The sequence below is a fragment of the Gobio gobio genome, assembly GCF_949357685.1.
Source record: "Gobio gobio genome assembly, chromosome: 21".
NCBI lineage: Eukaryota > Metazoa > Chordata > Actinopteri > Cypriniformes > Gobionidae > Gobio > Gobio gobio.
The window spans coordinates 13,692,437-13,706,123 of NC_137117.1; the positions used below are offsets into that span (position 1 = coordinate 13,692,437).

At 36.3% G+C, this 13,687-nt stretch overlaps 1 protein-coding gene across 4 annotated transcripts in view; it reads right to left on the reverse strand.

The window, feature by feature from the left end:
- src (v-src avian sarcoma (Schmidt-Ruppin A-2) viral oncogene homolog) overlaps window positions 1-13,687 on the reverse strand; it is a 68,646-nt gene extending 54,959 nt beyond the window's left edge. For 3 of the 4 annotated variants that reach the window (XM_079802144.1, XM_079802143.1, XM_079802146.1), the window contains exon 1: window positions 13,307-13,687. The gene's annotated coding sequence lies outside the window, so the exon portion shown is untranslated. The remainder of the gene's footprint in view (window positions 1-13,306) is intronic. The other variant, XM_079802145.1, reaches the window with a different exon arrangement.

Sequence of the window (13,687 nt, forward strand, 5' to 3'; positions counted from 1 at the left end):
AGGCAGCAAACGTGGATTTGCAGGTGTCATTTTGTGTCAATATGTTGAATTTTGGGGTAAAATCATACCCTATATATTGTATTGTTATATATTGTATTGACAACTCATCAGTTAAATATTTACCATCTTATATTCAGCATCATTTTATGTTTTTACATTTACATTTAACATGTTTTGGGGCTGGACAATATGGCGATATACAGTATATAACATTGATTTAAGTGATTAGTGCTCGACCATTATTGTTTTTTTTTCAGGAGCGATGCCGATATCTTAGAGAGCAGGGTGACTGATGGCCGATATAAATTATATGTTAATATTTAATAAATTAGAAAAATGTATCTTTAAAATAAACATGCTTATACTGTAGATGGCAACTTCTTGATTCTGAAATCATATTACAATATTTTCCACAAATAAAATATATGAATAAAAAGGAAGTAAACACTGTAGGCTAACAGGGCACTCAGTAATCTGCTAAATTTGTGTGCACTGGTAATCGCATTTGTTTCAAATACAGACAAGGTAACACAATGTACATGACACTAACACGACATAGTGGTCAACTAAATATAGCGCAAATCAAGGATATAAAGTTTGTCGCGTTTCCAGTGAAGCTGAACTCTCCTGACCATATTCACTTGGCACGGAGCGACCGTCATGCACAGAAACACATTAATGCAGGCTACAAATGTGCAAGATCTCACGCCTGGATTTGATTAAATCTGAAAGGATTGTGAAATTAAATGTTTATTGGATATTCAGAGATTTGTTTTAACAATATAGATGCGTATTTGCTGAATGTTGACGGTAAATGAGAAAGTATTATAGCCTATCCGTTGCTAATAATATAAAAGCAAACTCTATTCTTTTTCGCAAACCGTTAAATGCACAAATTTAGTCTAGAACTACAATAACCCTCATGTTTACACACAACACCTCTGCAATTACTCTCAACATGGGGACAGGAGAGCTGTCAGTCAAATAAATGTGAAAAAGTAACTAAATTAAAATTAAAAGTAATGCGTTACTTTAAAAGTTACTTGAAAAAGTAATCTGATTACATAACTCAAATGACTTGTAATGCGTACAGCTGAGGCGTAATATATTATATATATGAACACTATTATATATATAGTATAACTTCCATTCTTCTTAGTGATATTTTATCGCCAGTTTATCAGGAAGTGATGATTTTGCTCTCTTCGACTGCCTGGATGGAAACGGTGCTTTATTCGCAAATGTTTTATGCGATATTCCAAATTTGCAATTTTACCTTTGATGGAAATCTAGCTTATGTGCAGCTGCTTTGAAACAATGTGTATTATTTAAAGCACTATATAACTTTCGGTGGTGTGCTACTGTGGTCGGGTCCATATCTGCCCCTTCATGTCTTCAGTAATTCTGCAGCTCTAGTCACATTCTGCAAGCAAGTCAGGGCACGACCCATTGGTACAGCGAACACTCAGAATCAGCTGATTCCTGATCACTCGGAAAACAGACTGGGTTCCACATTCTGTCACCTTTGAACTTCCTCTGGAAATTAATAGAGGAAATAGACATGACTAAAGACCTCTGAGTCTTCTCGTACAGTGAAGGGGCGGAAGAAGCCACAAGCATGGTGATGCACCAAAACAACAGCCAAGGGTAAATCAGAGCGGCAATCAAATGCCCCCGTAGATGACCCGTGATTCATCCAGCCATCAAACATAACAGCCTTTGACCCTCCGCATTTCCATAACAGACTTCAGAAGAGCGACCGAACAGAGAAGCGATTTCCATTACAGCTCACACTACTGTTTAAATATTCAAATGGCACTGCCAGTCGCCACCAAGAAATGAACTTCCTTTGAAATGATGCTTTGCCAGGCGTGCTCGCATTTAAAGGGGAATTCCACAGTGGTCACAAACGTCTGCCGCACATGCATGTGATTCTGAGAAGTTTGGGATTTTTTTTAGGTTTGTCTTTTAAATCAGAATGCCACTAAGCTTTTCCCTTAAGGACTGGGGGATAATGAAAATGCCTCTTTAATATTCACGCACAAATTAATATTAAATAGACTATGAACTCAGTGAACCTAGCGCTAGCGTTCTCCTTTGTGTCTTCTTCATGACACGAAGGAGTCAACTTCATCTCTACAGAAAACATCCCCCAAGCGTACTTGGTTGTTCGCTTGCACAATTGAGACAATGCATTTTTCCATGTTGATGATGTGGGCGTATGAACGCAAAACAAAAGCCCTCACCAACCACTAAGGTGAGGGTGAGGTAAAATGGGATCTTGCACGGGACGAATCAATTAATATTAGCCTTCCTGTCATCCTAAATATCATGAAGTCTTGATTTTACACTATAAACAGTTTTTATAGTGTATGCCAGTTTCCATAAAGATAACACACCAATTATTTCAAATACAAAGCAAATTAATAACAGCTTTGCAATGGATAATGGACATTTTGGCAAACAAGTGTTTTATGTAACGGGGACAATTCATGAAAATCAGACTTTTTCCATGTTTAAGTGCTATAATCGGTTCCCTCGGTGCATCTACCAACCCAGAAAACGTGAAAAAAGACAATCCAGTATCTTTGTTTTGGTAAGCTTTTCTCTGCAAGCATGTGAAAAAACGAGCTGCTCAGATTTCTCTCCCCTAGTGACATAGGAAGGGGATCTTATTATAATATTACTGCCCCTTAATCTGCACGTTTACACCCACGACGCCGCCATTTTGTTTTCGCAAATGACAACGGTGTACCAGACTAGAGCAGCTAGTCATTAAATATCTCATCTATTTAAACACAATAACTCTTCTGATTTTGGCTGTAATAATAAACTCCTGGCATCTGAGCCACTGAGGATGCAGTGAATTCATTTCATTTGTGAAGGGAATGTGGCCAAGAAATGAGCTATGTTTGTGTGAATTGGACTGTTTTCCAAACGAGGGTCAGTAAACGCAGGGTTTGCACAAAAATTGCTTCTCAAAGATGGATCAAATCCAACTCTTTGTGATCCAACTTCACATCCAGAACACGCAAGTACCGCACTTTACTTTGCAAATCGACTTTCTGAATGGGCGAATATGGCAAAAGCTTTGTTTCTTACTGTATTCACCAGAACTTGTTATTTTAACCTGAAAATGCAATTCAGAAGCGCACTTTTATTATAAAAATAAAACTAATGACAGCTCTGATCTCTGTGAATACAGAGACAACAGTAACCAGGACATTCACAAAGGCGTTTTGTGTACATTCACAAAATATAACGTGTGGTAGTTACATGTTCTGAAAATGAAGTTGGTATTGATCCATCTTTGCGAATTCTACTCGCTGTGTGAGGTTTCTCAACACTCTAGTTGTTGGCTGCGTCCTAAACCTGGAAAATGCTGCCTTCGAAGGACACATTTCAACTACAAAAGGCATCGAGGCACGTCCAAATCTAATGTTGGCTTCACTTCCTGTCTCCTGAGAGACCTTCATCTGATCCGAGTTTTGAAGGCAGCATATAAGTATCCTTCGCTGCCTTTGATATCCCACAATCCTGTGCGTTCCATTCAGTCACAGTTGAGCTGGGGAAATAAGATGGCGTTCGAAAGTTGTGTTTGCGTGTAAATGTCCGTTTTTTTTACAAACTTTTTCCACTTCTGATGTCATTTCTAGCGAGAAATTACTAATGTAGTAATTCAAAATTTGTTTAGTTCTCACCAAAGCTCTCTCTATTTTGCTGTAGATCATTAAACTGTTACACTGCCTCAGTAGTCTGTCCGAAATCAGTTTTGTGAGGTGCCTTCATGCACAAGTCGTCGAGCTGTAAAGGCTCCGCCCTGTTCTGAAAAGGGGGTGGGGCGGAGCAGCTCATTTGCATTTAAAGAGACACACGGAAACTGTGTTTTTGCTGCCACCCATATAGGGGCTTTCAAACCATCCTATAATAAATAATCTGTGGTGTATTTTTTGCTGAAACTTCACAGACACATTCTGGGCACACCTGAGGCTTATATTACCTCTTGTGAAAAGGGCGTTATAGGACCCCTTTAAAATAAATGTAATTTCACCATTTTGTTTTCACCAGACGTTACCAAAAAAAAAAAGGCAGATTTCTGGCTAAACATTCAAAGTGACGTTTTAATAAAACAAGCAAGTAAAGGGAATAGTTTCTCAATGGACGCCATGTTTAATTTCTAGTTTAATAGAGTTTCAGAGGTTTAGCCAAAAAAAAACTGTAAATATCCTGTTCCAAAACGAAAAAATTCTAGTGGACAAAACTATGTAGACTGGAATCTGCAAACGTTTAAATATATGCTGTTCTAGGAGGAAATTCTGCAGATGTAAATATTGTAAAACATTAATTTTATATGGATATAGTTAAATGTATGTGTAGAAACAGGCAAACACCATTCAAATGCTGCTCATCTTTATACAAGTTCTGCATGTGCAAATGCATGTGGGTCTGGTCATGACCTTTGACCTTACAAACTACTGTATAAACTGTAAATCTATCTTTCACATCCAGTTGAGTCAACTTAAATATTAAATAAATAAATATTTCTAACCTCACTAAGGTCTATAATATCCTGTTTCACTTAACAGGCTGCAAGCAGCGAAAATATCAAGCCATGACTCAATAGATAAGCTATTTTTGAGATAAAAATGTGGGGTGGATAAGAAAAAAAAAATAAACCGTTCGATAAACCGCATTCGGATATTATTTGGATGGGTACTCAAAGCCTGTTCAAATGTCCATATCAATGGCTGAACTGAGTGGCACTTCATAATCATACTTAAGAATAAAATCCCATCAATCCTTGTTTTCCTGTCACAAAATGGAAGGAGAGAACAGAGGGAGGATTGAAACGAGACGTGAAGCATCTGTGGCCTCGCTCGCCGGGTTGACAGGAAGTGGCCCTGAACTCCGTGTGGACACAGTAGCGCTGTGTTCCCCTGAACGGACCACCACCGCCACGTCCTCCATTCAAATGACATCAGATGTGGACAGATGGGTCCACAGCGATGAGAGTTCGGAGGGGTCACCCACTTCAAACTCCTTCCTGTGACCAAAAACGGGTCTCTGACACACTGAGTGACGATAATGAATAAAGTCAAGTCTCATGAATTGATTAAGTGGATGTTTGTGCATGGGTCATACCACAATCGACTAAGCTCAAAGGCAGTCCAACAGCTAACGTTAAGCATGTTGTGAGGTTTGGCAAACCAGTCTCAGAGAAGTTGCATCTCTAAATCAATCTCGTTAAAATGAGTCATTGCAGTCGTCAAAGCCTTGGAATAAACCTTAAGTGGCACATTTCAGGACAATTACTGTCAGAGCGCAAATCACTTCAATCGTTGGTCTGTATATAAACATGCAAATAAATGTCTTAAAATGTCTTAAACAATGTTTGATGTGACTTCATATGAACACTACACACAAGTTTGAAAGAATCTCAAAGGGGACAAAATCAAAAAGCAACCAATATTCTCACCAAAAAAGGGCATTTACACATTCGCACAACTGTCCTTGAGCATTGGTAGGAAGCAATTAGACGCATAACTGGGACAGAGCAACAGAACATGGAGAGAAAGCTACACACACAACAATGGAAGTTAGCCGTCTGCTGCATTAAAAATTTAACTAGATCTGTGGGTGGCCACAGCAAAATCTCAGCTGTATTGTCCAAACCCAGAGAGGCCGATAGCGTGACCGTTAAAAATGCAAATTCCACTGCCAATCACACGAAACGTGGCGGTTGTTAAATCACATGTGAACGGCATCAGGGTCTATTGTACTCTCATATACACACATAAAAGAGAAGGTGACAGTTTCCTGTGATATCAAACCACGCCCATGCATTAACAGATGTTTCTAAACATTAAATTAATACATTTTATCCATATTTAATACTTTTTATATCACAGAACTAATTTTTATTTATGCATTGTGAGATGCATTATTTTTCAATGCAATATTTTTTAATGACAATTAAGCACATTCAAATCACAAAGCGTAGTTTTACAAATAAGCAAAAAAAAAAAAAAAATTCAGTTAAAATACTACCGTTATGCATAAATACACTATATTTTCTATATTTTGTAGTGAGTACTGTACTGTAAATGAGAAATGCGTTTAACTCGGAGAGAAAAAATATATATAAAAAAAATTAATGAATAGACTTGGTGTATATATATATATATATATATATATATATATATATATAAAATCATTAATATTTTTTATTAATTTATATATATATATATATATATAAAAATAATTCTGATAATTCATATTTTTTATAAATTTTATGTATGAATGTATTTCCTTTGAGATATAAATATATATTTATAAATAAAATTTATAAAAAATATTAATTATTAATTCTTTAAATTATATATATATATATATATATATATATATATATATATATATATATATATATATATATATATATATATATATATATATATATATATATATATATATATATATATAATTTAAATAATTTTTTATTTTATTATATATATATATATATATATATAAAATCAATAAAAAATATTAATTATTAATTATTTAAATTATATATATATATATAATTTAAATAATTAATAATTTATATTTTTTATACATTTTATTTATAAATATATTTATTTATATAATTATACATACATTACACACACACACACACACACACACACACACACACACACACACACACACACACACACACACACACACACACACACACACACACACACACACACACACACACACACACACACACACACACACACACACACACACACACACACACACACACACACACACACACACAAAAGATATGGGGATATATTTGGAGAGATAAGAAATATTTATGGGAGACAAATACTACCATTATGCATAAATACATATAAATAAATATTATTTTGCATTAGAGTACTGTAAATGAGAAATGTGCTCAACTGTATATATAAAACAATTAATATAATATATGTTTTATAAGCAATTTGGGAGATTTTATAACTTATATTTATGGGAGATTACAGTAAGGTATGAATGTATTCCTTTGATATATCTTTTGATTTTTTTTACTTGGCTCCATTGATATCATTTGGTCAAGCATCTTCCCAAAAGTTCAGTCTGAGGGTGTTTTATGTTGTCCTCTGATTACTATCTCTCGAATCGTGCTTCTTACGATCACTGGTTCACATAATAGCTTTTCTAAAGATAAAGCCACTTTTTATTGCATGCCAATTCTCAAAGCCAGTCTACAGAAACAAGTGCATCATTCATAAGGGAGCCCGGAGCTGAGTGTATGACTCTTCACAGACAGAGGGTCCCAGTGAAGGGAGGACAAAGGCCCCACTGCGTCGGCACGTTACCAATTAACAGGAATTTTGCCTTAAAGAGCTGCTTTTCCAATGATCTCATTTGAAGCAGACTTAAACTTTCACGGCTTTCACTAAAAGGCATTCACAGAATTCCGAAAAGCATTAAGGCCACTTCACGGGATCCGGGCCCCTTCGAGAGAGATGCCATGAGCACATCTAATTAAGAGCATCAGTCCCTCCTCATGAAGGCACCCATAAGGACCGTCAACAGCCACGGGCAATGCAGAGAAACAACAGATGAACGCCACTGAAGACAGGGATGCTTCAGCTAATTGCTCCAAATCACTATAGGATAAACAGCTCATCGGAATAAACACTAGTACAACAGATTTAGGGGATACCTTGAAGTTATCAGATGTTCACTCATTACGGTCTCACTTCTGAAAGTACACTCTAAAAAAAAAGGCTCGTAATCATAGGGGAACCTTTTTTAGTGCTATATAGCACCAATTTTGGTGCTTCAGTGGTTCTTCAGCGGTTCTTCAGAGGTGCTATATAGCACCTTAGTCAAAGAACCGGTGAAGAACCTCTGAAGAACCGCTGAAGAACCTCTGAAGAACCGCTGCAGAACCACTGAAGCACCAAAATTGGTGCTATATAGCACTAAAAAAGGTTCCCCTATGATTACGAGCCAAGAACCATTTTTGGTGCAATATAGAACCTTTTTTTTTTTAGAGTGTACTGTTTACTGCAAGTGGGTCATTCCGTGTCAAATCAAACAAAACTTTGGAAAATTCCCCGACAAAATTTTTGATTTTGTTTATATTTTTTCTGTAGAAAGACAAACATAAATAGTGATGAAAGACAAAATATCATATGTCACAAATGTATATTTACAGAGCAATCCACTATTGTGTTGAGGGGGGTCAAAATGACAATTTTCACCTGGAGCCTAAATGACTTCAGAAAGATGGCAGCATCATTATTTAATTTTTACACAGAAATCGGTAGGTCTATTAGTAAAATCTGTTGACTTTGGCAATCTTTGTTGCATTATATGCCATCAGCGATAGTTCAAAAATGGGAAAAAAGCACTTTTTTCTCAAGTTTGCCTGCCTGTAACTCAAGAGGTATTAAAGATATGTTAATATCCTTTTAGATTCTGATTCTTGACTAACTTTTCTTTTGGTATCTCCATTTTAAATGCCGTCAATGGTTCAGTCCCAGAGATATGGAGATCTTAATGTGGCTCCATGAGTAAACTGGTCAATTTCAGTGGTCGAAAACCAAATGTGGGTCATTTTGCACACAGCTGATACTTTTTTTATATTTAAAAAGGAATAACTGAAGTACAAATAATGTTGAAACTAGAAATGTATCTCGTTTTTTTTTTAACCCCAATTGCATTGAGCATACCTGTCTAAGTGCCATAAGTATTGTTTTTTCAAAGTTTGCATGCCTGTAACTCAAGAAGTATTAAATATATCTTAATATCCTTTTAGATTCTGATTCTTAATAAACTTTTCATTTGGTTTCTCCATTTTAAAGGCCCTCGATGGTTCAGTCCCAGAGATATGGAGATCTTAATGTGGCTCCATGAGTAAACTGGTCAATTTCAGTGGTCGAAAACCAAATGTGGGTCATTTTGCACACAGCTGATACTTTTTTTATATTTAAAAAGGAATAACTGAAGTACAAATAATGTTGAAACTAGAAATGTATCTCGTTTTTTTTTTAACCCCAATTGCATTGAGCATACCTGTCTAAGTGCCATAAGTATTGTTTTTTCAAAGTTTGCATGCCTGTAACTCAAGAAGTATTAAATATATCTTAATATCCTTTTAGATTCTGATTCTTAATAAACTTTTCATTTGGTTTCTCCATTTTAAAGGCCCTCGATGGTTCAGTCCCAGAGATATGGAGATCTTAATGTGGCTCCATGAGTAAACTGGTCAATTTCAGTGGTCGAAAACCAAATGTGGGTCATTTTGCACACAGCTGATACTTTTTATATTTAAAAAGGAATATCTGAAGTACAAATAATGCTGAAACTAGAAATGTATGTTTTTTTTCTATCACCTCAATATCACAACATACCTGTCTGAGTGCCATAAGTATTGTTTTTCCAAAGTTTGCCTGCCAGTAACTCAAATTGTTGAATTACACTCATTTTCAGTGATCAAAAACCAAAAGAAAAGTTAAGAATGAGAATCTAAAGGGATATTTAAGATATCTTTAATGCTTCTTGAGTTACAGACATGCAAACTTGAGACAAAAAACACAAGAAGTGCTTTTTTCCCATTTTTGAACTGTCACCGTTGGCATATAATGCAGCAAAGATTGCCAAAGTCAACATATTTCACTAACAGACCTACCAATCTCTGTGTAAAAATGAAATAATGATGCTGCCATCTTTCTGTCATTTTTACACCCCTGTAATTTGGCTCCAAATCTAGAGTGAAAATGGTCATTTTGACCCCCCTCTACAAAACAGCCGACTACTCAGTTAATATACATCCATGGCATCTAATATTTGGGCTTCCATTGCTATTTATGATTGTCTTTCTACAGAAAAAATATTAACAAAATAATACATTTGAGCTGGGGAAGTTTCCAAAATTCGGTTGATTTGACATGGAACGACCCCATTATAAATTATACCGTGTTCACCCAGCTTTAGATTTCTTTATTGTGGTGCATTAAGGCAAGCATACTTAGCACAAACAGTGTTGAATACATCGAGTTAGGGTTTGTTCAAATCCATACAGACATGAACGGCTCTTCAAATTGTGCAGTTTGTTGAGCAAAGGCTGTTACTTTCCAAAGTGACTGGACTTGCAAATGAATATGGCGACGATACAATTTAAAAAAAGGGGGGAAACATATGCACACGTATACTTTGATGAATAAACACAATTGCACTGTGAATCCTCTCTGCTAAACCCTAGAATTGACATTGACATTGAGACTCTCTGGCAAAGACTCAACTGGCAAAGTGCCAACAATAACCAGGATGTACAACAACAGAACTGGAACTTATTAAAATTAAACACAAGTTAACAGAGAAGACAAAACCCAAAATATTCAGCTATTGTCAGGCTTTATTTCTCCTACCAAAGACCTAAACGGTCCAGTGATACCATCCAGCCCTTCACAGATTTAAACCAGGGTCGATTTGGTTAGAACAAACCACACTCTCACTTTCACTTACCTACGTGCATTTTGCCGTGAAGAATGAGGAGGCTGGGAAAATGAAACACTCTGAGGACAGCAAGTGTGGGCGAGGTCTTTCTACCAAGATGAGAAGTGGTAAACTAACAAATTATAGCTTAGCTCTATGCTCAAACTCTCCTGGTGGGATTTCCAAGGCTCTAAACCCACGATTTACACAGTTCTGTATAGGGAATGTGTGTTTAGAAATGGTGTTGATGTAAAACCCCACAAACATTGACTGTAACGTGATGCAAGGTGTCTTTCATAAACAGCACTGTATGGAAAAGAGAACGTCACAATGCATGTCATCTACATGACCAACCCGATCTTATGAGAAAACTACTTTACATGAATCTGCACAATGTGATTCATATGGAAATGTAAGATTTTTTGGAGAAAAAAAAAAAATGTAGGCATGAAGGTCCAGCCCTAAAGCTAACCCTCAAGTGCAATCAGATCACACAAAAATGTACAAATGAGAGTGTACAGATTCATAAAAATTAGCCACCAATTCGTGACTATGACCACATTGGGTTATAGTCAGATTATGACCAAATCAGGGCATACACTCTAAAAAATGCTGGGTTAAAAAAAACCCAAGTTGGGTTGAAAATGGACTAACCCAGCAATTGGGTTGTTTTAAGCAAACATTTAACCCATGGGTTAAAACAACCCAATTGCTGGGTTAGTCCATTTTCAACCCAGCCTGGGTTGTTTTTAACCCAGCATTTTTTAGAGTGTAGTCAGATTATGAAAAAAAGTTCTTCTTACATTTAAATATGTCCAAAAATAGGCATCAAACACTCATGCCTTATGGCAAACTCAATATTTAGAGATTTGAGTCATCTTGAGTGGGAGAACCATAATCTCAAATACCGCCAACAAAGCAGACGAAACTTCTCTTTACACTCAAGTTGTGTTGAAAATGGAAAAACCCAGCAATTGGGTTAAATGTTTGCTTAAAGCAACCCAAATGGTTTGTCCATTTTCAACCCAACTTTGGTTGTTTTAACCCAGCATTTTTAGAGTGTACTTTTAAGATTACCATGTTTTAACCAGAACAATATAAAGTATCTAAACTCTAAAATAATAATGATGGGTTAAAACAACCCAGGTTGGGTTGAAAATGGACAAACCCAGAAATTGGGTTGCTTTAAGCAAACATTTATCCCAATTGCTGGGTTTGTCATATAAAAGCCAGCCATATAGTATTTTTTAACAATGGTTGGGTTAAATAAAACTGCCCAGCAGGTTGGGCAAACATTTAACCCAAACGCTGGGTTTGTCCATTTTAACCCAGCATTTTTTAGAGTGTACTTTTAAGATGACCATGTTTTAACCAGAACAATACAAAGTATCTAAACTCTAAAAAATGCTGGGTTAAAACAACCCAAGTTGGGTTGAAAATGGACAAACCCAGCAATTGGGTTGTTTCAACTCAGCAATTGGGTTAAATGTTTGCGCAACCTGCTGGGTAGTTTTATTTAACCCAACTATTGTTTAAAAATGACTGCATTGCTTGCTAAAAACTAACCCAAAGTATGTTGGAAATGAACAGTTGTTTATGCATTTGATAAATTAACATAATTCATAAGTTTAATAATTAATATTTAAACAAACATTTATTAAATTGCTTATTAATAAAAGTTCACCTTTTGATTATCATTGTTGCCTGTAGTAATTATGTGTCTGGTTTTTAATTTACAACCTATTTTGGGTTCACTTTAAGCCAGCCATATAGTCATTTTTAAACAGTAGTTGGGTTAAATAAAACTGCCCAGCAAGTTGGGCAAACATTTAACCCAACTGCCAGGTTAAAACAACCCAATTGCTGGGTTTATCCATTTTCAACTCAACTTGGGTTGTTTTTAACCCAGCATGTTTTGTATAAAGTGTAGTTCACTGAAGACAGACAGACAGACAGACAGACAGACAGACAGACAGACAGACAGACAGACAGACAGACAGACAGACAGACAGACAGACAGATAGATAGATAGATAGATAGATAGATAGATAGATAGATAGATAGATAGATAGATAGATAGATAGATAGATAGATAGATAGATAGATAGATAGATAGATAGACAGACAGACAGACATAGACATTGATAGATCTACCAAAAAGATCTCAAAAGACAAAGCATATCAGAAAACATTAACTTTAAACTTTGTCTCAGATGTTGCTCTTCAAATAAAAGCAGACTCAGAGAGATTATAGTTGTACAGATCATTTGTATTTGAGTTCATATTGGAATCTCTTGGCAAACCTGAGCACAGTTTGAGACACTGAGATCTGCAACTAAGAGGCGAGTGAAATCACCGAGAAGCTCTTCATTTAATCTCAACACTGTCTAGAAGAAATTTACATAGTAGACAATAAAAAAAAAATGAAACCTGATTTGTCATTTTTGATCCAGTCCAGGTGTGACGTGCACAAAAAAAATCCAGACCAGTCCTTGACAGGACTTCTGAAACAGCTCCACATGATTGCAATATTCACACGAATTGTATCTGATTTAAATGGAAAACGCCGCGATCGTTTGTTGTTGTAGAGACACAATCTTAACAGTCTATTTAAACCGGCGAATCGGAGAAACAAATACCCGGATTTATAAACACGACGGGAAAATATTGAGCTCGGACCTTCATTTTTTTTTTCGACTTTAATTTATTTTATCAACCGAGAATCTGACTAAACTCACCTTGAGCTCTATTTTCAATCTCAACGCATAACAAAAACATGAATGACATAAAATAAGGCGATCGTACTCACCTTGTCGAGAACCCCGAATGTGGTGCGAATAAAATCCTTTTGTTTTCTGGCTGCTCTGAATGACCTTTGATTTACTGTTGTCTGTCTATGAATGAACGAGGCTCAGCTTTCCATTGTCAGTAATGTTTAGCGGCTCTGATAGACGAAATGAAACGGAGAGTGAGCGCCTTCAGTGCGCGTTCATGACGGGGGTTGTCTGGGAACGCGCACAGCTGCACGAGTCATCCTCACGCCGGTAACAATTAATAATGTCACGATCAAAAGCGATCGGGAATTATGCCTGGATAAGCAGCGGTAGATTATTGCGTCCCTGAGAAACAGCACACGGCCGGAGTCAAATCCGTGACACCCATATGAGACGCTGGGAAAACTGGGAAGGGC